We start from the raw sequence: 25,826 nt of genomic DNA, 5'->3' as shown, positions 1-25,826 counted from the left end.
TTCCAAAGAGCCATACTCAGTATTTTTGCAGACTTGATAAATGAAGGATTGGAAGTGTACATGGACGATTTCACACCCTATGGAGATGACTTTGAACATGCATTACAGACATTGGAGAAAGTCCTGGAGCAGTGTATTGCTACTAGGCTATGCTTAAGCCACGAGAAGTGCCATATGATGATGACAGAGGGCCTGAGCCTGGGTCATTTCATTTCAGCAACTGGAATTCAAGTAGATCCAACAAAAATATAGGTAATCCTATTATTAGCTACTCCCTGCACTCAAACAGAGGTATGTTGTTTTCTGGGATTTGCAGGATATTATCATAGATTTATAAATAACTTCTCACAGATTTCTATACCACTATATGCCTTAACAGGAAATATTGATTTTATATGGACTGACAAATGTGACATTGTCTTTATAGAGTTGAAATGGATACTATCAACAACATTAGTATTACGAGGTCCAAATTGGGATATACCATTCCAGATTTCATCAGACGCATCAGATTCAGCCATTGGAGCAGTTCTTGGCCAAGAAGAAGACAAGAAACCCTACGCTATATATTACATTAGCAAAAACTTAACTCTTGCTGAGTTGAATTACATAGTAACAGAGAAAGAGTTTCTAGCTGTTATTTATGCTATTAACAAATTCAGACACTATATAACTGGATACCCTGTAGTTCTATATACTGATCACTTTGCTATCAAATATTTAGCTAATAAACCCATTACGAATGGAAGAGTGACACGTTGGTTACTAATTTTGCAGGAATTTGACATAACTATAAAGGATTGACCAGGGAGGGAAAACCTTGTGGCAGATTTCCTCTCCCAAGTGCCAAGAACAGATGATGCAATGGCGGTAGAAGACCAGTTCCTGGATGAACACCTATTTTTTGTGGCTGTAAAAACACCATGGTACACAGATGTGGTGAATTATTTAGTAGTGGGAAAACTGCCCAAACATCTGACACCCAGAGAAAGGAAATTAATAGTGTAGTGCAACACTCGATTCTCCTGGATCAGAGGATACCTTTTTCACACAGGGGCCGATATGCACATCTACAGGTGTATCAGGGAAGACGAAATCTATGATATCTTAAAAGCCTGCCACGATGGACCTTGCAGTGGACATTTTGCAGACAGGCATGTGATAGATGCCAAAGGATGGGCTGCCCTGGCCAATCTGATGAGATGCCCCTGCATCCACAGTTGGTGATAGAACCCTTTGAGCGATGGGTGCTAGATTTTGTCAGGCCGATCAAATCACCATCCAATCAGAAATCATATATATTGGTTGCAACAGAATAGGTGACTAAATGGGTGGAGGCAGTAGCATTACCAAGAGCAACAGAGGAAATAATGATTAATTTTCTTTTCGAAATTTTTGTGTGATATGGTTTACCCAGAGAAGTAATTACTGATGGGGGGCCACAATTTGTAGGCCACAAGATTGCTGCTACACTAAAGAATCATCACATTATCCATAGAATTAACTCTTCGTATCACCTGCTGGTGAACAGGCAGGTGGAGAGTACCAACAAAGTAATTGAAGCTATTCTAACGAAGACAGTCTCATCACATAGACGAGACTGGGTGACTCGACTGCCAGAGGCCTTGTGGGCATATCGCACGACTTGGAGGAACACAACTGGATACTCTCCATATCAGCTGGTATTTGGTAAGGAACCCATTTTCCCCATAGAATTTGAGATACAAACACTAAGGATAGCCCAGGAAGTGGGACTGGATTTAACGGAAGCCCAGATTAATAGACTACAACAAATAAATGAATTAGATTAAATTCGGCTATTGGATCTATAATATACTACACTCATTCAACAACAAAGAACCAAGTGGCACGATTCCCTGATTAAGAAAAATACATTTCATGAGGGTGACTGGGCACTTCTTACGACTCCAGGTTTCAAGACTTCCTTGGTAAACTGCAGACTAGATGGTTAGGCCCTTATGAAATAAAGAAAGTACATGATAATGGCACTCTTACATTGGCCACCATTGATGTTCTGGTTTTTCCTTTAAAAAAAATGGGCATCGGGTGCGCCTCTACCAAAAACCACTTACAAGAGAATCCTTTTACCAGCAGATACGTGAGGACTCCACCATGCAAATTCTAGCTGCAGAAGGAAATCCTTCCGCAGCTTCATTGTATTAAAAAGCTATTTCTTTTTGTAAAAACTGTAAATATGATTGCTGATTTGATTTGTTGTGTTTTTTGTTTGTTTGTTGTTCCCACTTCGGAACAACACTTTTTCATTTTTTGTTGTTCCCACTTCAGAACAACCCTTTTTCATTTTTTTTGTTGTTCCCACTTCGGAACAACACTTTTTCATTTTTGCTATTTTCACTTTGGAACATCACTTTTTCGTTTCTACTGTTCCCACTTCGGAACAACACTTTTTCGTTTTTTGTTGTTCCCACTTCGAAACAACACTTTTTCATTTTTGTTGTTCCCACTTCAGAGCAACACTTTTTCGTTTTTTGTTGTTCCCACTTTGGAACAACACTTTTTCGTTTTTGTTGTTCCCACTTCAGAATAACACTTTTTGTTTTTGTTGTTCCCACTTTAGAACAACACTTTTTTTTTTTGCTATTCCCACTTTGGAACAACACTTTTTCATTTTTGTTATTCCCACTTCAGAGCATCACTTTTTTATTTTTGTTGTTCCCACTTTGGAACAACACTTTTTTTGTTTTCGTTGTTCCCACTTCGGAACAACACTTTTTCATTTTTGCTATTCCCACTTCGGAACAACACTTTTTCATTTTTGTTGTTCCCACTTCGAAACAACACTCTTTTGTTTTTACTATTCCCACTTTGGAACAACAATTTTTTCATTTTTGTTGTTCCCACTTCGGAACAACACTTTTTTGTTTTTGTTGTTCCCACTTTGGAACAACACATTTTTGTTTTTGTTGTTCCCACTTCGGAACAACACTTTTTCATTTTTGTTGTTCCCACTTCGGAACAACACTTTTTTGTTTTTGTTGTTCCCACTTCGGAGCAACATTTTTTTGTTTTTGTTGTTCCCATTTTGGAACAACACTTTTTTGTTTTTGTTGTTCCCACTTCGGAAAAACAATGTTTGTTTTTGTTGTTCCCACTTCAGAACAACATTTTTTGTTTTTATTGTTCCCATTTCGGAACAACACTTTTCCATTTTTGTTGTTCCCACTTTGGAACAACACTTTTTCGTTTTTGTTGTTCCCACTTCGGAACAACACTTTTTTGTTTTTGTTGTTCCCACTTTGGAACAACACTTTTTCGTTTTTGTTGTTCCCACTTTGGAACAACACTTTTTCGTTTTTGTTGTTCCCACTTCGGAACAACACTTTTTCATTTTTGTTGTTCCCACTTTGGAACAACACTTTTTGTGTTTTTTTTGTTGTTCCAACTTTGGAACAACACTTTTTGCGTGTTTGCTGTTCCAACTTTGGAACAACACTTTTTGCGTGTTTGCTGTTCCAACTTTGGAACAACACTTTTTGTTGTTTGCTATTCAAACAACACCTTTTTCTCTTAGAGTGTTTTGTTATTCCCACTTTTGAACAGCTATTGTTCCATCTTTGGAACAACATTTTTTCTTCTTGAAGTCGTGACAACACCCTTTTCCTTGCATTATTGTGATGTTGAACAACACTTGCAGAATTATTCCTAGCTCATCTTAGCCCCATTTTTCTGATTCCCTTTCATGACATGAAGTACAATACTTTTATGAGGACAAGAATTATGGATTCTATTGAAGCAGGTGAATACCCTTAACGTTATGATTTTTAACAAGACAACTTCTTGATGATAGATTCTTTTTTTGAAAGGGGGGGACACAATTATTTATATATTACTTTACTGTATTGATTTCTGCTGTATATGATACAGATTGATCATATTTACCATGCTGGTTCCCCCCTCCTGGTTATAATCCTCTTTGTCTATTATAAGTGATATTATGGGTATCTTTTTTCTATTGACATGTTCAACATCTTCCACCATCCCTGCTCTTAAGGAGTACCGAGCCTCCCTCTATTTATTATAAAAATGTGTAATAACAACAAACTTTTCCTACAGATAGAGGATAGGGGGTCTCATTAAGAGCCAACCTACCATGTTCATAAGGATCTATCAATGTGACATTCCCACTATGGCCACCAGACCAGGGTTATGATCCATTGGATGGCTAAAATATCCTTGGAACAAGAGGTCTCATCACGAGCTGACCTGATCACATTTGCTACTTCCCAGTGAATGACAATGTGGTCATCTAGTTACCATGCCAGCACACTGATCTCTTCTGTAGAAACAAGAATGGAATTCTCCATCTATAAATTGAGGATCCTGGCCCATATGGGTTAAAAAGCAACTCTGTTGAGGCTATGAACACTTGCTGGCAATAGAAGCTGTGCTTATGGTATTGAAGTTCTATTTTCAACATCAATAATTATTATAATACACTCTTCTTACTTTTATTTTTAGCAGAAGAATTATTTCCCTAATTTCTCCCTACCTTGAACCTTTATGCATGAGTTAATGTTTTTAATCAATCATATCATTTTCAGCTGGAATATCGTCAGCAAAGCATCTTTTTCTTGCATATTGTTGTCCTTTTTCCTTACCGCATAACCTATCATCAACCAAAGCATCTTGTCTCTTATCAATAACCATCATTACACACCTTTCTTTCATTATATCCATACCTTTTACAATCCTTTCATTAATATATCTACTTTGTCTCATACTAATGCCGTATCTTTCACCCTTGTACGTTGCCGTTAGAATATCATTTCCCCGTCCATTCGGTCGTAAGCGACCTCTCATCTTGAAGGAGGGAGGGGACCTCCATTACACTCGTGCATGCGTTATAATTGTTTTATTGGATTTCATAGGTTGATATGGTATTCTATGATCACGCAGCATGTGGCAAAATAATAGTCCTCGAATTAATTAATTCTCATAGAAATATCATTTAACATTGTAAAACTTAGTTGTTACAACTACTTGTTGTTTTAGCTCTCTGTTGTTGTCTGTTGCTGTATTTTCTCCACTGCATTAGTCCTTTGCAATAGTAGGAAGAACTCAAGCATTATGGGTGGTAAGACAGTGTGTCGAGAACCTTTAGTGCTAGAAGTCTCCGACAGAGCCAAGGAAATTCTAGTCTGCACAGGGTGGATATCATATTTCACATGATTTCAGCCCCCTAGTGAGGAAATCGTTATTGAATTTCTAAAAAATCTGCAGAATGGGCAATCCTTGGTGAGAGGTAGAAGAATCACATTATCAGACGTTGTAATAGCTAAAGTATCTGGGCTACTGGAGGAAGGAACTATATGGCCAAAAAAACACGTAATGTTGCAAGAAGCGGTGGACATTTACAGAGATGCACACAAGGAATTAACCAAGAAAGGCAAGGGCATACAACCATCTTCTCTGGCAGAACCGTGGTGTGAGTTGGCAAGTATTGTCCAGAGGTACATTACCTGTGATGGATGACGAGATGTGGTAATACCATGACAAATCAAAGTTTTAGCTGTTTTAAAACTAAATCTCATTGTTAATTTGCCATCTTTCTTGAATTCATTGCTGCATGATACCACTGATAGAATAAGACGGGCTAGGCACCCTGAAACCATAGTTATCCACCATGGATTGATTAGACTAATTGTTAGCCATGACCTTGTTCAAAAAAAATTAACTTGGGATGGTCTCATAGCGCCCTTGGAGATTAGTCAAAACCCTGTAATCCAAAATCCTGCAATCTTGGAGATAAGCCAACAGAGCCCTGTTCCGAAAAGGAAAAGGACTACTCGCTCAAACATTGAACCCCATAAGTGCAGGCAGTCTGCAAGGTTAAAACTAGCCCAGATAATGTCTGTAAATCCACAAGATAGTGCCTAACAACCAACAAAACCATCTAGACCAGTTAGTATATAGGACTTTGAGTCAGAACCAGAGGAAGAACCTGAAAAAGCGAAAGGATGTCATTAAAAATCAGAACCCAGGGAAGAGGCCAATTCAGAACAAGAACCCGAGAAAGAAGATAGACTATACCTAGAGCAATAAAGGGCACAACACATTGATGATGAACTAGAAAATGAAGAGGAGCCTCCTCAAACATCAACCATGAGCCCCTAAAATGATATTTTGCAGGATTTTGAGACAGGGATGGCTCAAGTCCTGGCAAATCTGAATGCATACATGCAGCCTGGAGGATCACTTGATCCTAACCTAATGGAAGCTCAATCCCTAAAAGATTCTAGGCATACAGAAATTCTGCCTTCTTCAGAAGCTACAGATCAAGAAAAGGAAGCAGACACAAAAGTTATTCATGAATCCGACAACCAGTCTAGTGATACAATTCTATTGGAACACAGCCATGATAAACAACAGGAATCTTTAGATACAAAAGCTATTGACAAGCCTGTTAGTGTAAAAGATGCTCCTCGGAAGAGGCGAGTAGCCGAAGAAAAACTAAAGAAGCTGAGACAAAAATACCAAAAGCTTCAAAAGACAGTTAAAAGGCTATGTCGGAAGATTAAAGAAATTGCAAATGACAAAGCCCAGAACACTACTCTTGAGGTAGTCTCTATGGCTACGCAAACAGAAATATGTAAAACAGAAACCCAAACCAAACTCATTCCTACTCAAACAATAGCCGCCCAGGCAAATTTGCATGCAGACTTAGTGGATGTAGCCATTCAGATGGAGGGTTGGTCCTCCCACAATAAGGAAGTACAGACTGAGGAAATATCCTCTCATAGCATAGGCACTCAGACAGAAGAGCAAGCCAAGGATATCCTGTCAAGCAAAGACCCTATTCTTCTAAAGCTACAAGAAGAACTGATGCAAGCCCAGCTTGCTCTAGAACGATGTGAACAAGAGACAGTTCCCCTGCAAAAATATCAGGAGTTGCAGAAACAATTTAGGGAATTAACCATAACTAAGAATGGGACTTTTGATAGATTTAGACAGGAAGAAGAAAAGCTAAAGAAGGTGAAGACCAAGTTGGACAGAGCCAAGAATCAGATAGACACCATTTTCTCACTATATTCAGATGTCTTGACATGTAGGTCTCCTGCCACAAATTATGCCCTGTTCTTATTAGAACGGTACTTATTGTTAAAGATTAAAGCTATAAGAGCTGGCAAGCCAATCGAATTAAAGAAAACTGAAGATTTTATAAGTTGCTGCAAGGAACATGGGGAAAAATTCCAAAGGCTTCTTTGTGAATTTTATCTGCATAATTTCATATTAGAAGAAGAAGTGGATAAGAATCCTAGCCCTTTTGTTGGAGATATTCAATTCCAGGCTTTTATCTCTTTTGCAGTTAATCAACTTAAGTGGTTTAAGGCATATAATTCATTCCAAAGACAGGAACACGGGTTGGATCTCTGGGTAAGGAGTGAGCCTACTCACCCTTTGCAACTGTTTTCTAAACATAAAAGGCTGATGACACAAGAAGGCGTGATTCAAATTTTAGGGCCCATACATAAGGAAATTGTACAGAAAGGAACAACATATTTCCTCTCCATCCAGGAAAGATCCCTGACTGCATCCAAAATGAGATGGATGGTCTCAACTAATAGTGTTAAGGAAAGAGAACCATTTAATTATGGGAACTTCAAAGTTGCTGCAAGCTGGTTAATCACATACAACAATCTTATCTTGAGGGAAGGGCCTTATTGGTTGGGATGTCAATTTAGGTGTCCCATTATTTGGTACCCTCCTGAAGGGTATTGGTTTGATTATGTGTTACCTGAAGGACACGAAATACAACCTTTGCAAATCTGGCACAAAATCACGATTTTAGGCCTAATAAAGAAACCTTTTCTCCAGCTTACTCCTTAACTACATTACATAGGAACTATTCATTTGTCATGAGGACATGAAAAAAGGTAAGCAGGGGAGTATGTTGAGCCTTGCAATAGGTATGTATTTACTCTTGATTACTATCTTTTTCCTCCTTTCTTATCCATTTTGTGCCATGATATAATAACATATTGATAGGATTTTGATAAGGAATGAATGAAATTGCTCTTGATACGATTTGACCAACCAAACTAACTCTCATTACTTTTTATGTAGAAAAATAGCAGATGGAACAACTGTTGTTCCAAAGTTTGAATAGCAAAATCTAATCAAGGGAAATGAAATGCTTTGTGTGCGGTCGAACCAAGGAATGAATCAAGAAGATCAGCGCAAGATAGAAGAATTGTCCGAAGATAGAATTTAGTTGTCACATTTATCTTTTTCCTTTTGACTGTGAAAGGGAAAAATGAAGAGGGATCTCTCATCTTTTACTTCGATTGTAATTTTAATTTACAGAAGCATGATTATGAAGAACAAGAGTATTGTAATGACAAGTGACTTTGATGATTAATATACACTTTGCATTGTTGTTCATCTAGATATTCTAAAGTAGCTAAGAAGTGTTCACTGGTGGCTAGGGCCCAGTCTCTGGTGGATCTTACTGTTGTTCCTTGTTTTATGATTTTTCCATTTCCTACAAGTTTATTATGCTTTACAACTTTGCAGTTGATTTATTTTTGTTAATTTAGATTTCTGGTATTTATTTCATTAATGCACAATCTTAGTTGGCTTATTTAATTCGTGTCGTGGATTGAATTAGTTATCAATTAAAGAATCATTTATGATTAATTGTTATTGATTAAATGCTTTCCTTCTATCTAGTAGTTTAAATCCAACTCAAAGAGCTCAGTTAATGCTACGGTGCTCTCGGTTGATTATCATTTGAACTGGTTGATTAAGATTGAATTATGGTTTTGTTTGAGATTGAGTCATGATGCTTAGATGAATTATTTCCCTTAAAGTTACAAGCTTGAGATTTATGATTGCATCTATTTACTCTTGTATTGAATTTAACAACTTATTTTAAAGCATTACTCTCTGGATTTATAGCTTTCACATATACACTCTTGAAATAAAAAGACTTACCGAGGTTGATAATTAATGTGAGGCAATTAGGAGTTCTAAAAGATACCTTTTAGCACCCAACACTTGGGTCCCATTGATATTCTACAAATATTAGGCCATAGTTGCTCTCATGCTATGGGCAAGGGAGTGACCAGAAACCCAAAGTTGCTCTCACGGAACTGCCTGCCAGCGACTGTGGACCAAAATTTCTAGTTCTGTGCTAGCGACCTTGATATTTAAGCCACTTTTCTAGCCTAAAATCTCGGCCTCTACCCAGAATTTTTTGTAACTTCCAGAATTCATTAAAAACATAATAACAATGTTGATAAATCAAAAATCACCCTTAGGACTAGGCTAGAGAATCCCCAACTGGGACTGGCATTCTATCAAACACTTGGCATCAATGCAACCTACATATCTAGGATAAATGACAGAGCATAAACGACTGAAACAACTTATGAAACCTAACCAGAAGGATCACCTCCTTCTCCATTGAACTACTACATCATCAATTAGGTCTTGCATCCATCCGTTTAACAGTTACAAGTAAATATGTGAAATAACCATGACATAAACCAACCGTTCAACCATGCTTATAACCAACATAAAAACATATAAATATCAGAGATATGAAAACCATTAAATCCACATATAAAGTAGTGCAAAAGTAAGAGAACTTAGGTTATATTAATCATAGTCATTCTGACCGAGTTCAAGACTTCCACATACCACCCGACCATAGACATGGCTGAACAAAATCTCTCTTTCAACCAATCACTCTCGTGCCATATTCCAAGCATGAATGTGGATCTCATAGAACAGCTAATCCAAGAACAACCAAGGGAATCCATAGGTTAAACCACCTCCACCCTCATCAAACCATGATCACACCAAAACCAGTGCTTGGATGACAACCAAACAGAACTTGGAATGCCATGGAATCCATCACTACCATTGAGGAATTTTCTATCTCCTCGTCTCTCAAGCTTTACTGCAATCCAAACCTGGATCACTAGCTCTTAAACTGAGACTTGCCTGCCAAGATTTACTATGTATCCCACCAAAACTGGTCAAGGGGCTCCTATGCCTTTGGGAATGAATCTTTAGACCACCTCCAACCCTGTTTTTGAAATCCATCTAGCAAACCAAAGCTCAAAAACCAAGATAAACATCCCAACATACCATGGCGTCTAGAAAAAGGCTAGGCTAGGCTGAAATACACTATCATAACCAGGCAAAACCATGCCACCAACAATAGGAGAACCATACACCAACATGCAAAGCCATGCATGTATAAACCAGCTAGGAAATCACACATGCAAAAGGTTACCTGCATGTATTCCTGATGAAGTTTCTTGATCCTGCTTTCCTTTCCTTGATCCTTACTTGATTTTCCTTTTCTTTGCTTGCTTTCCCTTTCCTTTTCTCCAAACTAGAGTGCTCCAAGAAAACTCTAAGTGACCAAGAGTGAGAGAGAGAGTAATGAGAGAGCTCCAAACTTGAACTGACAAAAGGTTTCAAAATCATTTTTATGATTGAGGCCTCTATTTTCTTCATTTTCCATTATTTTCCTTCAAGTTCCTCCTCACATGCAACCTGTGACCTTTCACCTTACTTTTCTCCTAATTTACTTTATTTTCATAAATAAATGTGCCAAAAATTCCTTTTAATGCCTTTGCCCATTTTCCTTTATCAAAACACGCATCTAGTAATGCCCACTAGGATATATTTGCCCAACATTCAGCTTGGAATAAGTGTCCCTTACCCATGGTCTTATTTTTTCTTTATTAACCTTTATTACATGAAATTTTCACCAGGGCTATTCCACAGATAGTAGGGGTTTTTAGTTGCAAATTTTCTCAAGAAATCATTGTGTAATGTGTTGATTGAATTCTTTCTCTTTTATGCTTCATGATTTCGTGATCATTTAATTTTTTTCGCTGATGAGTAGAGTAGATTCAAGTCTATTGTTTTAGTAAATTACAATTAGAAGTTTGAATCTACAAGAAATTTCTACACGGTATCAAAGCAGAAATACTCTAGAAGAGGAGAGTACGAGTTTGTTTTTTGTAGGTGAAATCGAATTTGCTGTATCATTCTTCATATCCAAAATGATTTCATTCTATAGATTGAGAATTGAGTATTCCCTTTAGGGTAGTTCAAACTATATTTCTTGGAAGGATATGATGGAGGCAATGTTGGAAACAACGGGCTGAAGGAATTCATAGGCAAAGATATTCCTAAGCCTCCAACAATTGATGCTCAACATCTGTTAGAGTGGAGGAAATGTGTGGAAAAGATGAGAAGGATCATACTAGAAGGAGTTCGAGATCATATTGTCTCGAACCTCCATGGGAAGGAGAATCCATATGGAATGTGAATGTCCTTGAAAAACCTATTTCAAAACAAAAATGACCACAGGAAGGTGGCACTGAAGGACAAGCTTCAGAAAATCAAGATGGAGAAGGGTGACACAATACCATAGTACTTAAGCAAGTTCACCCAATGTCGGGATGAGCTTGAGAGTGTCGGTATTACAGTTTCTGAAGATGAACTGGTCATCCTAAGACTTCTAGGTGTTCCCAAGAGTTGGCACAACTACGAGGATTCAGTAAATGGGAGGGAGAAGCTATCATAGTGGGAGAATTTATGGTCTAATTTGGTGCAAGAAGAGAAAAGGTGAAGCACCAGAGATGGAAACTCATCCAAACATGATGATGAGGAGAATTGTGCCTTAGTTGGAAAGGAAAATAAAGGGAAAGGAAAGAAATTCCAATCCAAAGGAGATTCTAGTCAGGTAGGAAAGAAGAAGGACTTGTCGAAGATTAAATGTTTTCACTATCATGAGCTAGGACACTATGCCATGAAGTCTCCACACAAGAAGGCCGACAATAATCCCTCAGGAGGAGCAACAAGTGAAGCTCTTGCTTCACAATTTGAGTTGTATTCTACCCTCATTGCTTGCATGGTGATATCGGTGATGGGTAGTGTGTGGTATATGGATAATGGAGCCTCATTCCATATGACTAGAAACAAATAATATTTAGTGACTTGGAGGAGAAGGACCTCCAGATGCACATCAAAATGGGAGATGATGGAAGGTATAACATGCCCATCATCGGTACTATTAGTTTTCAGAAGGAGTTTGGTTCTCCTCTCACATTAAAAGATGTCATAAGTGTTTCAGGTTTGAAGATGAATTTGGTTTCAGTTACTATGTTGGAGGATTATGGCTAAGATGTCATATTTAGCAAAGGCAAGGCTTTTCTTCATCACATAGCCTTAGGACAAGTGAAGTGGATCAGGGTTCAAGTGAAGAACCTCTACAAATTGGATGTAGAAGATTGTGTTGCTTTGATCATAAAAGTAGAGAAGGTGCAGAACCGAGACATTGGTGAATTATGGCATAGAAGATTGGGCCACATGCACCACAAAGCTTTAAATATCATGCACCATAATTCTACAAGACTTCCCAAGGGTGCATTAGAGTAGAGAGATACATACAAAGGGTATACATTAGGGAAGTACACGAAATCCACCTTGCATGATAAGGACAGTCGAGCGTAAGAAATTCTTGAAAGAATCCACTCAGATGTGTGTGGACTATTCTCGACAGCCTCCACGACCAAGAACATGTAGTTTGTAATATTTATAGATGATTTATCACGTAAGTGCTGAATTTTATTCATGTAAAAGAAAGATTAGAAATTCTCTAAATTTTGTGAATTTAAAGCACCTTTTGAGAAAGTCACTGGCAGGAAAGTGAAGCATCTCAGGAGAAATAAAAATGGAGAATATATGTCGAATGAATTCAATAAATTCTATGAACCATAAGGAACTAGACGAGAGTTAATAACACCCCATAACGTACAACAAAATGGGGTGGATGAAAGGAAAAAACAAAAGTATTATGGGAGCTTCAACGATAATGTTACATGACCAGGGCATACCTTTGCACTTGTGGGTTGAACCATGCAACACAACCTTATGTGCAGAATAGGAGTCCTCATCGGATTCTTGGGATGAGTACACTAGAAGAAAAATTTTCAGGTAAGAAACCAGATGTGGCACACTTCAGGATCTTTGGTTCATTAATTTACTGTCATGTTACCAAGGATGCAAGGAAAATGTTAGAGCGAATAGTTGTGTTGGGCTTATTTGTGGGGTACATTGATACACCTCACAAGTGTCTTATGTACCATCCATCTCACAAGATGATAGTGGTTCATATAGATGTGAAGTTCGATGAAGAGAAGGCCATGAGATCTTCCCTTGAGAGGGAGCTTCAATTACACATAGATGAGGAGCTTTTAGCTCCAAAACAATAACCTCAAGAGGATGTGGAGCAACCACATGTAGAGGAGCAGAGAGTGGAAGAAACCACTCATGCAGATATATTGATACACTAGAGAAGCTGACATATTGATACATGATACTAGAGATAATGTTGTAGCACCCACATCATAGCGCAAATAGAGGAGGTAACTAGATCAATACATTGTCTACATGGCTTTGATGAGCAAGAGTGTAGAAATTGAGCCATCCTCATTCGAAGAAGCAGTGCAGAAACTAGTATGGGTTGATGCCATGGTAGAGGACTATGACTCAATTATTAGAAACAGTGTTTGGGAAGTCATCCCAAGACTAGAAGACAAGTCAGTGGTGGGTTATAGTCTCTAGATGGCTTTATAAGGTAAAGCAAGCAACAAATGGGAGTTTGGAGAAACACAAGACTATATTTGTGGCTAGAGGGTTCTCTTAGGTGCAGGGAATTGATTATGAGGATACCTTTGCTCCAGTAGAAAGGTACTCTTCAATGATATCTATTCTATCACTTTTAATGCACATGGGATAGAAGATACATCAGATGGATGTAAAGACAACATTCCTCAATGGAGTGATTGAGGAAGAGGTGTACATTAAACATCCGAAAGGATTTGAGACCTTGAACAAAGAGTCACATGTGTTCATACTCAAGCGAGCATTGTATGGATTCAAACAAGCACCCTGTTCTTGGTACACCAGGATTGAAAACTATTTCATCAGGTTGGGCTTCACGAAAAGTGGAGCAGATGCAAGCCTTTACCATATTAGGGTGGAAGGTAAATTATTAATTATAGTATTATATGTAGATGATTTAATTCTAACAGGTGATGAGAAGTTGGTAAAATCTTGCGAAGAGGATCTTGCAAGAGAATTCGAGGTGAAGGACCTAGGTCTCATGCATCATTTACATGGTATGGAGAATTGCAAAGAAATGAGGAATGGTTTGTCTCTCAGGGAAAGTATGCCAATGAGATATTGAAGAAGTTCTAAATGGAGAGAAAAAAAACTCATGGAGACTCCTCTAGTAGGGAATTAGAGGAAGAAATATGCTACTTAAAGTGAAGTAGTGGAACCTACTATTTACAGACATCTTGTGGGTTCACTTATGTATTTGGTGAACACATGACCATACCTATGCTTGCAGTTAACCATATTAGTTAAGAAATGGTTAAGCCAACCAAACTTTATTCAAAGGCAGCTAAATATGTGTTGAGATACCTTAGAGGCACCACTCAGTTTGGTCTTTGGTACAAATGGATAGCGGGAGTGAAGCTGCAAGGCTTCACAGATGCAGATTGGGCAAGGATTCCATCAGACAGGAAGAGCACATCAGGGAAAATCTTTAGCATTGGGTCAGTAATAGTTTCTTGGTACAACAGGAAGCAGAGCTCAGTTGCACTTAGTTCAATAGAAGTAGAGTACATGGCTTCTAGTCAAGCATCTTATGAAGCTATTTGGATGAGGAAGATCCTTGTTGGGTTACTGGGTTAGGAGATGGATCCTACAGTGATTTATTTTGAGAATAAGAGTTGTATCAAACTCTCTGAGAATCCATTTTTTCATGATCGGTCCAAGAATATCGACATTCCGTATCACCATCTATGAGATTGTGTGCAGAGGAGAATCATGTTGCTACAATACATTCCTACATAGGAGCAGGATGCAGACATCTTGACTAAGGAATTGTCAAGAGGAAAATTCAAGTTCCATAGAGGCAAGATCGAGGTATCCGATAATCCCTTTCTTTTTAAGAGGGAGTGTTTAAAATGTAATAATAAAATCCTAATTTAATTTTTTCCTTGAATTAAATTAGGAATAAAATTGTAATTCCACATCACAACACAACTTCTACGAGTTAACTAAGTTAAATTGAATTAGTTGGCTCAGTTAATTCGAGTCGAGGGTCTAACTTGACTCATGTAGAGTGTCTCCTATTTTATAAGAGCCCTGGTTGAGTTTATTTTGAGTTGTAATTAATTAATTCAATTTAACTGAGTTAAAGTGAGTTAAACTAGTTCCAACTGATGGAGGAATAGGTAGGAGGTCAGATAGTGGGGTGTTGCTTCATGTGTTCAACTAGTTAACTGATGATTCAATCATAAATAACTCATGCATGTTAGATTTGAGAGTTACCTAGTTGAGATTGGAGTTCAAGGACATCGTACTATCAGTTGTATAATCATTCAAATTGTATAGGTGGTGCATGTAGTTAGAGGAAGGCCTATGAGGATTGCGCAATTCTTAATGAGGAATTTTCCTAGTTAATAGGGGGTAATTCCAAAGGAAAAAATGCAAGGAAATAGGGACTTGGGCAAGCCAATCTTTGGTTAAGTATTGGCTTGGGCTCGTCTAGGAAGCAATGAGATAGAGAGAGATAGTGCATAGGTTTCTCGGGCTTGAGAAAATCATTGTAATCTTCTCATATTTGTTGAGTAATGAAATATATAGATAGAAAGGGTTTTTAGTTGTGGCTTTCCCCGGGAAATCATTGTGTAACGTGTTGATTTAATTATTTCTCTTCTATGCTTTGTGATTTCAAGATCGTTTAATTTTTTTCACTAATGGGTAGAGTAGATTTAAGTATATTTTTTTATTAAATTACAATTAGCAATTTTAATCTAGAAGGAATTTCTATGGAGGTGTTCTCCCATCAAGGTAAAGAAATAATGTTGTAATAAATATATCAATAAAGTACCAATTGTTGCTCAATTTAATATAAGAGAAATCCTCTGAACTTCATTTTTTATATGCAACTTGTTGGGAGAGTAGAAAGTGATTAAAACTTGGCTAATTGCAAGAGAAAATAATGGTGTCTCTACACTAGCCATTATTACTCCCAAAGTCCCAAGCACATCATTAGGCCATTCTGTCCTATTTAATTTAAGTAGTCACCATAATGGTGGCCTTAATGCAAATAATGATTCCTTAAGTTCTAGGACCTTGGTGTTGAAGTATTCTTGTTCTTTAGATTCTGATATTATTCTATTGACTACAAAGGAGCACGAGGATTCAATAGATCGTCTACAAAAAATCATAAGAAAATTTCCAAGTTAATTTTGTTTTAGAGAAATTATTTTAAAAATGAAGTATTGTAGCTAAGGATGGAAGTAGCAAAAGCCAAAGAATTCCTACCTTGACATCACAGAGCTAGCACATACAAATCCTTTGCAAGTGGGTTAAATCACAACTACTTCTTGTAGCCTCACAAGAGTTGTATATGCACCCTTATTTCCTTTTGACATTAGTTCCTCGTGTGACTAATTTATACAAATTCACCATTTTGCACCACTGCAATGGTGTTATAGGCCATTTTGTCACATATGATCAATAGGGATGCAAATTGAATCAATCAACATCCATGAACATGTTGTCATCATTCCTACACAAAGCCCTAAGCATGACCTTTCCAAAAAGTCTGGGTTTCTGGGATTAAATTCTCAAGATCAATGTTTTCATCCCTAGTGAACCCTCCCCCTTTAGCCACCTATGTTCAACACTGGTTGCTCCCTTCTACACCAATGCTAGTTAGAACTAGTTTCTCCTTGTTTGGGGTGTGTTGATTCTAGAAATTCGGGAAAATTAAAAAAATTTCTGAAGCTTCCTCTTCCAAAAGCTTCCAAGGGTTGTTTTAACCATTTACCTTGGATACGAAGCTTGATTCCTATCTGATCCTACATTGGAGACTTCATCTCTTATCCCTTGAGATCATCCTCCCATGATATGTGGATCTCAAGCCCATTATGGTAAATCCTAAACTACCATCCCTCTCCAATAAATTTACTACCATCCATAACATCGAGGTTGGATTTTTTATATTGATTATGCCCTCATGTCATTGACTTGAATCTAAATGAGTCATCATCTTCATGCATTAGGGCAACATTGATGTGTGCTTTGTGGCAAGGAAGGAAAGTCAACTTGGGGAGAACTCTACAAGATCAAGTATTATTCTTGGTTCTAAACTTGGTCCTATTTGTATTACACAAAGAGGATATTGTTTTCTTATATGTGTTATGTTACATTTACATTCATGTATTTCAATGCCTTGCTGATTCATTGAATAGAGTAATTGAATTATGCTACGTAGATGTTGTGGATCCTTGGCTTGTTTTAGTTGTATGTGCAGGTTCTAATTATAGCAATCAGAGCTATGATTGGAGCTTACAAGCAAGGAGGAAAGTAAAGCTTGCAACAGATTCCAAGTAGGCTTCTTTCCCATTCTTCAATTTCTCTAAGGAAAAATTTATATTCTTTGCCTTCTGTTGTTCTAGACTAGTCCACTAGGTCTAGGGAAATTAATTTTGTCTGCAATTGTAAATTCCGCATAACAAATTCATGACTCCACTAGGGATCATTTTCTTCCCTTGGTCGTTTCCTTGACCTTAACACCTTTTTCAACTCTTGAATTGAACTTGATTGACCCTAGGAATACCCTTATATAAGCTTGATTTATTTTTCTGTCGTAATTTGGTCAGATCTTCTTTAGCGCACCCCATGGTATGGAGATAGAGTGCTATAATGCACCTCCTCCTTCTCTGCACTTGGGTTGCAGAGCACTGGTGCATGTTATTCACCTACATTGGTCCCTGTAAGATGCAAAAAATTGCATCTTTTTCCTTGCTCCCTTATATGCTTTGTTCCAGTTGGTTTTCCTTCTGTCCCTGAGTGTGCCTTGGTCTTTGAAAATCCTTCACTTTGTTTTATTTTAGTTTTAATAGCCTTTGATAAGAATTTTTTTAGATTTTTCTTGTTCTTGTCAATTAGGTGATTGGCGAATTTTGCTTGATCATTGATTGCCTGAAAGCATTGATATTACAGTCATCATTATATATTTTTTCTATTATCAATGATTTAGTAAGAATCTTAGTTTTCATTTCATTTGGAAATTAAGAGGATCGAAAAGAAAAATATCATCATTTTTCATTTTGCATTATATTTAGGCTTTTGTGTGTGAAATTGGGAATTTGAATTGTTTCTTAGGGGAATTGATTTAACAATTTTGTTTGTTGCATTTTTTACGTTGCATTACTCTTTGTCCTCTTCTCTCCTGTACATAGATTTTCATTGAAAAGAAAAAATCATTTTATCATGCTAGATTTCATCATAGGATATTCAGGTAAAATTCATGATGAGCCTTGAAAATTGAAACCTAATTCAAGATAAACTTTAAAATTTATTGAATCAATCTTAAGGAGCATTTGCAACATTATCGCAAAAATCTAGAGGTCTAGGCTAGAGACATGTTCCACTTTATAAACATAAGAGTTTTCATTTTTTTCCAACGTTTCATTCCAGGGGTGATATCTTGTTCCATGTAGGTAAGTGTATTAGACTTTTCTCCATGTACCTTCAGGTATATCGGATGTAGCTCCTCACATGAAAAGTATATGAGAATGCTCTCATCATATAATTATGCATTAGACAACACTAACACAGACTGCGCTTCTATGTACCTTCGGGTATATTTTGGAAGTCCACACTAGGTTTCTATCCTCACCTTAGGTAACTGAGTCAGATGCCTTGTATTTTTATGAAACCAGCTCACAAAAAGATAGAAAAGATAGATCAACGACTTCAAAATCAGCCTCTTCGAGGGGGAAACCTCCTTTACATTACACAAATGAACAATTCTTGGATGATACAAATGACAAGACCTCCTTTCTATATATAGGAGTCTAAGGGGTCCCAATACAATTAGAGCCTACATAACAATAATATTGTAGGGGCACAACAATAACAATAGTGGGCTTCTATGGGGCATAATAATAACAACATGGGGACTATATGGGCACAATAATACAATAAGGGGGTTGCACTAATAACAATAAGGGGTTACACTAGTAGTATAGGGACCTAACATGTCCCTCTCCTTCAAAAAGTGTTGTCCTCAATACTTGAGTAGTTCTAGATGATTATGTATAATATTCTCATCCTCCCATGGGGGAATCTTCAATGGGTAAGTTCTTCCACTTGATGAGATACTTTGAAATTGATCGACTTTGTAGCTATCGAGTTCTTGTTTCCATGACTGCTTCAGGTTCAAATATGATTTTTCCTTCCTCGTCAAGTTTCGAAAATATTGTTTGAACTGGGACCTTGTCACCTATAACCTTATTTAAGCATGAAAAATGGAAAACTAGGGGCACTTGGGAAGATGCAGGAAGCTCCAATTTGTATGCCATAGTACCAATCTTTTGCAGCACTTTATAAGGATCATAGTACTTTGGTGATAATTTATTATCTTTCTTAGGTTGCTTGAGGGACATTTGTTTATATGTTTCTAGTCATAAAAATACCCAGTCACTTATTTCAAAACTCATTTTGTTGTGATATTGATCTGCCTGTTGTTCATTCGATTTTGCGTGAAAGTGAGGTTATCCTTTTTCTTCTTGATATGTCCTTCTATCTTGAGATTTTGAGGACTGGTAATTCTTGCCAATGCATTACAAGATATGTTCGGATTCATTTCTTCTTTCTATGGGGTTGGTTCCTGGTGTATATCCTCTTCACAATCAATGTAAAATAATTTCTTCTCAATGCACTTATGACCTTTAGTGTATTTTCTATCACAATTGTAACAAAGGTAATTTTTGCCTTTTTCTTCCAATTGTTGTGGTGTAAAATTTGTAGGTTTTGGAAGGCTAGGAGCAACAAAACTTCCATCTTTTTAATTGTGAGTGGTAGGATTTCTTGTTGCCATAATTTTGCTTTCAATTTTTCTTGTCAACCTAAATGCCTTATCCAATGAATCAAGTTCCCAAAGACGAACCTCATGTTGAATGTTATCCTTTAAAGTCCCTATGAAGACATGAATCCTCTGCTTCTATGGAATATCATTTGCCCTTATATTCAATTTTTGGAAGTCCTCAATGTGCTCTACCATTGAACGCTTTTGTTTGAGATTTATCAGTTGGCTAAAGAAAGTGTTGCTCTTTGTATCCTCATAATGTGCTATCATTTCCTTTGTGAAAATTGACAAGGTGACAAGTGGTTTATGAGAACAAAGCCCTTTATACCATAAAAATTGATTCAGTTCTAAATATAAAGATGCAATATGTACCTTTTGTAACAGTTGCACATCATGTAGATCAAAATATTTCTCCATCTGTAGTATCCATGTTATGGGATCCTTGCCATCAAACTTCCTCATATTGTTCTTTGGAATATAGTGGGGCTTCAATCCAATGTTAGATTCTATGAAATCATGATTAACATTTATTTTTTTCTCATCATGAGTTTCCTCTACTACCTTTTTGTCATTATGAGGCCTTTCTTGTAGCAGCTTTGTCCCACCTTCCTTCAAACCTTCCATGTCTTTCTTCAAATATTCCATGTCTTTGTTCAAATTTGCTTCCGTGTCATCGATATTAGCTTCCATTACACATATAAAACTATTTATCTTAGCTTCGATCACATTCTTCAAATCATCCATCCAATTTTGCTTACTAGGTGTTCCTATTTTCTTGATTTGAGTCATTTTTTTCTTTCTTTTAGCAGCTCGATCTTGAATCTATTGTATCTCTGAAATTTTGGATCTCCAAGGTCTGAACTTGCAAATTACAGTATCCCTTTGTGTCCTCTTTCCAATTCCACCATTCTGATTGAAATTGGATTCTCCAAGAAAGGGTTATGCCTAATCTTCAAAGATGACCTGATTATATACATTTCAGTAGAGCGAACTTGTGTGAAGTTCCACGTGTCACTGTTTTGATCTTCGGACCTGAAAATAATACACAAAAAGTATAGTTTTTCCTCTTTCTGTAACTTCTTATGAAATTTCAATCTGATGCTCAGAGAGAACGTTATGACGATTTTCCCAAGGTCACATGTTTGGGATATAACTTCGGAGCCTGCAGAAACCCTAAATATCTTGGACCATATATCCAAAAATATAGTGAAACAAGATCTAAAATTTGGGTCCGAGCTTCACCAATATTACAACTCAAATGGGTGTTAATTTTAGAGTCTTAAGCTTCGTAGAAAAATAATTATAGCCAAAATTCCACGATGACCTGTTTGAGATGGAATTTTGGAGCTTGCAAAAACCCTAAATTCCTCAGATCATATCTTCGACAATATAGTGAGACAAGATCTGAAATTTAGACCCTAGATTAAGAACTATTTCAGCTCAAATGGGTTTTATTTTTAGCTTTTGAAACTTCGTCGAGAAAAAGTTATAGCAAACATTCCATGATGACCTGTTTGGAGCAGCAAAACCCTAGAATCCAAAGTTCTGATACCAAATGTTATAAAACTAGCTCACAAAAAGATAGAAGAGATAGATCAACGACTTAAAAATCATTCTCTTTGAGGGGGAAACCTCCTTTACATTACACAAATGAACAATTATTGGATTATACAAATGACAAGACCTCTTTCTATATATAGGAGTCTAAGGGGTCCCAATACAATCAGAGCCTACATAACAATAATATTGTAGGGGCACACCAATAACAATAGTGGGCTTCTATGGGGCATAATAATACAATAAGGGGGTTGCACTAATAACAATAAGGGGTTACACTAGTAGTATAGGGACCTAACATGTATACTGTGATACATCGAACATAACATTTAGGGGATTGCCTACCTGTACATAAATCATTGGTTCTCCAAGGTGGTATATTGCAGTTCAAAGTTGCTTGGTAAACCCTTTTGCCTAGATTACCCTCTTTTGATTTATTTTTTTTGTTAATTTTTAAATTTATTAAACCAATGTGGAAGAACAACCTCCTCAACCTCGTCATTTGTGTAGGATGCAAACATCACCTCCTCTTCCTCCGGAGGAAACTTTTGGATGTTGTAAGAAGAAAAAAAGACATAGACTACTGAATTTGATACTTTGGGAGCTACTCCTTCTAGTCCTCCATCTGAAATTGATCCACCATAATCCTCTCATCTTATGAGTACTAAACTCGAGATTACTTCTTCATTTGCTGGTGAGTCCAACACAGTCGAAATAGAAACAACTAAGATTTTATTACCTGGGGTTATTGAACCAGAATATCTTAAATAGGAAATATTACAACCTAAGGTTATACAACTTGACGCACGTCAGTTAACTACACCTGTTACTTCAAGACCTTCTTCTTCTCTTCCTTTGTCTTATACCCAACCGTAATCTAAATATATTGGACATGACGGTGAACTACTTCCACCTAGTCTTGTGAGCATTGGGGAGATTCCTCAAGAAGAGCCTCAACCCTCCTATCCTATCCATTTGAGGGGCACTCCTCTTTACTAGGCCCATATTTTTCCTTCTCCTCATACTCCATTACAAGCTCCTTTATCTAGTTCATCTCCTTTTAACTCACCCTTGAATTTCCCTCGGCAATCCTCTTTGGGACAATTAACAATGAATGATTCTGTTATGGTTTCTCAGCCTACATCTACCACTATGATCAAGAAAACCCATGTTATAGCTTCATCCATGTTTGCAACATCATTGAAGACACATTTATATGGTGGCCCATTTGTCCTAACTGGTTACTAATAATTATCTAGTACCTTTTCTTGTGCAACATCCAATCCATGGACTTCTCCCATGTCATCCTCTTTTGGAATCTTATCTGGCACTTCTTTGATGAGTGCTACACAATCTGCTCTTTCTCCTCCATCTCAACCTACAATTGAGCAACAATCTAGTCCTTATGTAAGTGGGTATGGACACCTACAACAACCCAATCCACATCATATTGGGAACCCCCCTCGTGGGGGTCAGTTACCTTCATATTCACCTTCTCATTCGACAAGGGGGAAACCTATTTTCAGAATATTCCTATCTTCGCATAAAACATTGGAAGTTAGTTCTCAGTCTCATTCAAGTCCTCCACATCCAGGAATGGCAGTTAAATTTTAGAAACCTACATTTCCCGTACAACCTAGCTCACTTGTGAATCAATTTCAAACTTCTCAACCTGTTCCATCCACATCTAAAATTCCTACTTATCAACCTATGCCTCAACCTTTTCAAGCTCAAGTTAATCTAAGTCAACCTTTGTAGGTTGCATCTTTGAATCAACCTATTCTATCGGTATTTGGAGCCTCCCAAACCCCATTTACATAGCCTCTTCAAAGTATCTTATAACCCCCACCGCTTGGTTAGACTATTCCTCAAATCCAAGTGGGTCAACCTGTATATGGTATGGCACAGGCACAACCTAGCCAACCTTATGTTGGGATGATTCAAAATCCCATAGGGCAACTGTATCAAGGTATCCCTCAAATTCCTTACCAAGGATAGCAAATCCAAACCCAGTAGTTTCAACCTTTACAAGGTTATCTTGGAGCTGGGCAGCAAGGTTATGTGTATTCGGGTTATCAAAATCCTCCCCATCCTAGAGTGCAAATACCTATTACTTAGACCATCCAATCTTACCAAGGGTATCCTCCACCAAACTTCAAAAGGAAGTTTCCATTTTTAGCAACTCTTGAATTTCCATATCTAACCTGGCTTACAAATGATCCCATTTTCCATTCTCCTTGGTAGTTGGTTATTCCTACAAATTTTCCCAGTGATATCCCTAAGTTCAATGGAAATCCTAGAGAAAACTCATCAACACATGTTATGACTTGTCATTTATGGTGTTCTTCCAACTTTTTAAATGATTAATCTATCCATTTATGTCTTTTCCAGCGCACAATTACCAGTACAGAAGAAAAATGTCATATTGAATTGCCACGAGCTTCTTTCTATAACTTTATTGCCTTAGCAAACACATTCTTAACTCATTTTTAGTTACCCATTCGATATGAGACTGGAACTGAAATTTTGACCAATTTCAAACAATTTGATTCCACTATGTTAAACACACACATGGCAGAGACAAAATAGGAAAGATAAGCATCAAATTGTATTTCTTATTCACAATGATAGATATTTATAATACATAGGAGTGACTCTTGGTTTCATATTCCAAGTGGTCCCTTGGACTCCTTTTGGTTGTTTAGCTTCCACACCAACCCTTAGAGGATTAGGTGTCCAACATTCCCCCCCTTAATATGAAGGGTTATGTATGAGTCCAAGAAGAGAGCTCTAATACAAAATGTGCAAAAATGCATGGCATCACTAGGCTAAATGTGCTCTCTGAAATGTTGGTATAAGGTAGTTGGTTTAAGGATGATTACCAACACTGGAATTCTTAGTGCAGTTCCTGGAACTCTTCCAAGTTTGGCATGAAGCTCAAGTCTTCTTCTAGAGGAAGTTCTCCTGATGTTTTGAAGAGAGAAACCTTCAACCATGAAAGGGAGGTCTCACCCCGCATAAAAGAGAGAACCTTAACCTAAAAAGGGAGGTCTCAACCTGTGATGGTTTAAGGATTACTAACAACTATGGAATGCTAAATGCAATTCCTAGAACTCTTCTAAAACTGGCAAGAAGTTGAAGTCTTCTACTAGAAGAAGTGTCCCCAATTCTTTGAAGAGGTACCACTGAATGAAGGGATGTTCAGGGGCATATTTGTCTCTGGCTACAACTCTGAATCTGGTGTGGTAGGTTGTGGCTCAGGCTCACTTGATGTGGCTTTGAAGCTTGTAGATGACCATCATTTCCCCCCCTGTCAGATACAAGGCGAGAAGATGAAGAGATCTCAACTGCAATACTTTTCAATATTCGAGAACAAATCCTGTTGTATGAGTGAAATATCTTCTTAGCTATTGAAGCCCATTGCCAAGAAGTGATCCATCCAAGATGAATCCTTGTTCTTGCAGGAGGTTTGTTTCTAAAGCATCTGTTTGAAGAATGGGTGGTTTTATGATAGTGCTTACATGGATGAAGATAAAAACAATGATCTTTCATATGGCCAACTCGGTCATAGTGTTGGCATTTCACAATCTGTTGTGGCTGCTGTGGAAGAGAAGTAGAATTTGAAACAACTGAAGATGAATTGTCATGAGGAGCAGGTGAAGATGAACCATCCTGAAGAACTACAACACTTTGAAATTGGATTGGCTTGGAGTAGTCTGGAATATGAAAGGACACATCCTTGTCATATCCAAGATCAGCTCTGTGCTTGTTGTGGACAAGCTCTTCCCAAGGTCTGATGATGGTCTTGGAAAATGTAGACTGAACTTCTGCATCTGCATGTGACTTTGTTGCTTCATTGGGTACTAAATCTGAATGAACTATAACATTAATGTCTTGTTGTTTATGGGAGTCCATTTCAATCTTCTGAACAGGTTTAAAATGATGACTCCACATGTTGTAGTTGAGATTCAAGCTACAAAAAATCAATCTTTTCCTGTGTATTCTACAGAAAATTTTTGATATCAAAAAGATTGTCCTTGTTGATGTTTATCATCCCATCGTCATTGGACTGTATCAAAGTATTTAATAAATCTAATACATCATAAATTAAAGCCATTTTGACTTAGGACAAAAGAGTACTGAAGCAGCTCTGCTTTTTGTAAGCTAGAGAAAAATGGAAATTAATAGATCTCCATTGGATTAGTGCCCACTTTCAAATCAAAATAACTTGATCATAATTTGTGAAACCAATCAATACATAATTCAAAATTACAAGATTCGCATAAGAATTTGTGAAGAA

The sequence above is a fragment of the Pinus tabuliformis genome, chromosome X (genome assembly GCF_031772625.1).
Source record: "Pinus tabuliformis cultivar Carrire ecotype Pingquan chromosome X, CPIR1, whole genome shotgun sequence".
NCBI classification, from domain to species: Eukaryota; Viridiplantae; Streptophyta; class Pinopsida; order Pinales; family Pinaceae; genus Pinus; species Pinus tabuliformis.
The sequence above is the reverse complement of the archived record's forward strand: the minus strand, read 5'-3'. Positions refer to the sequence as shown.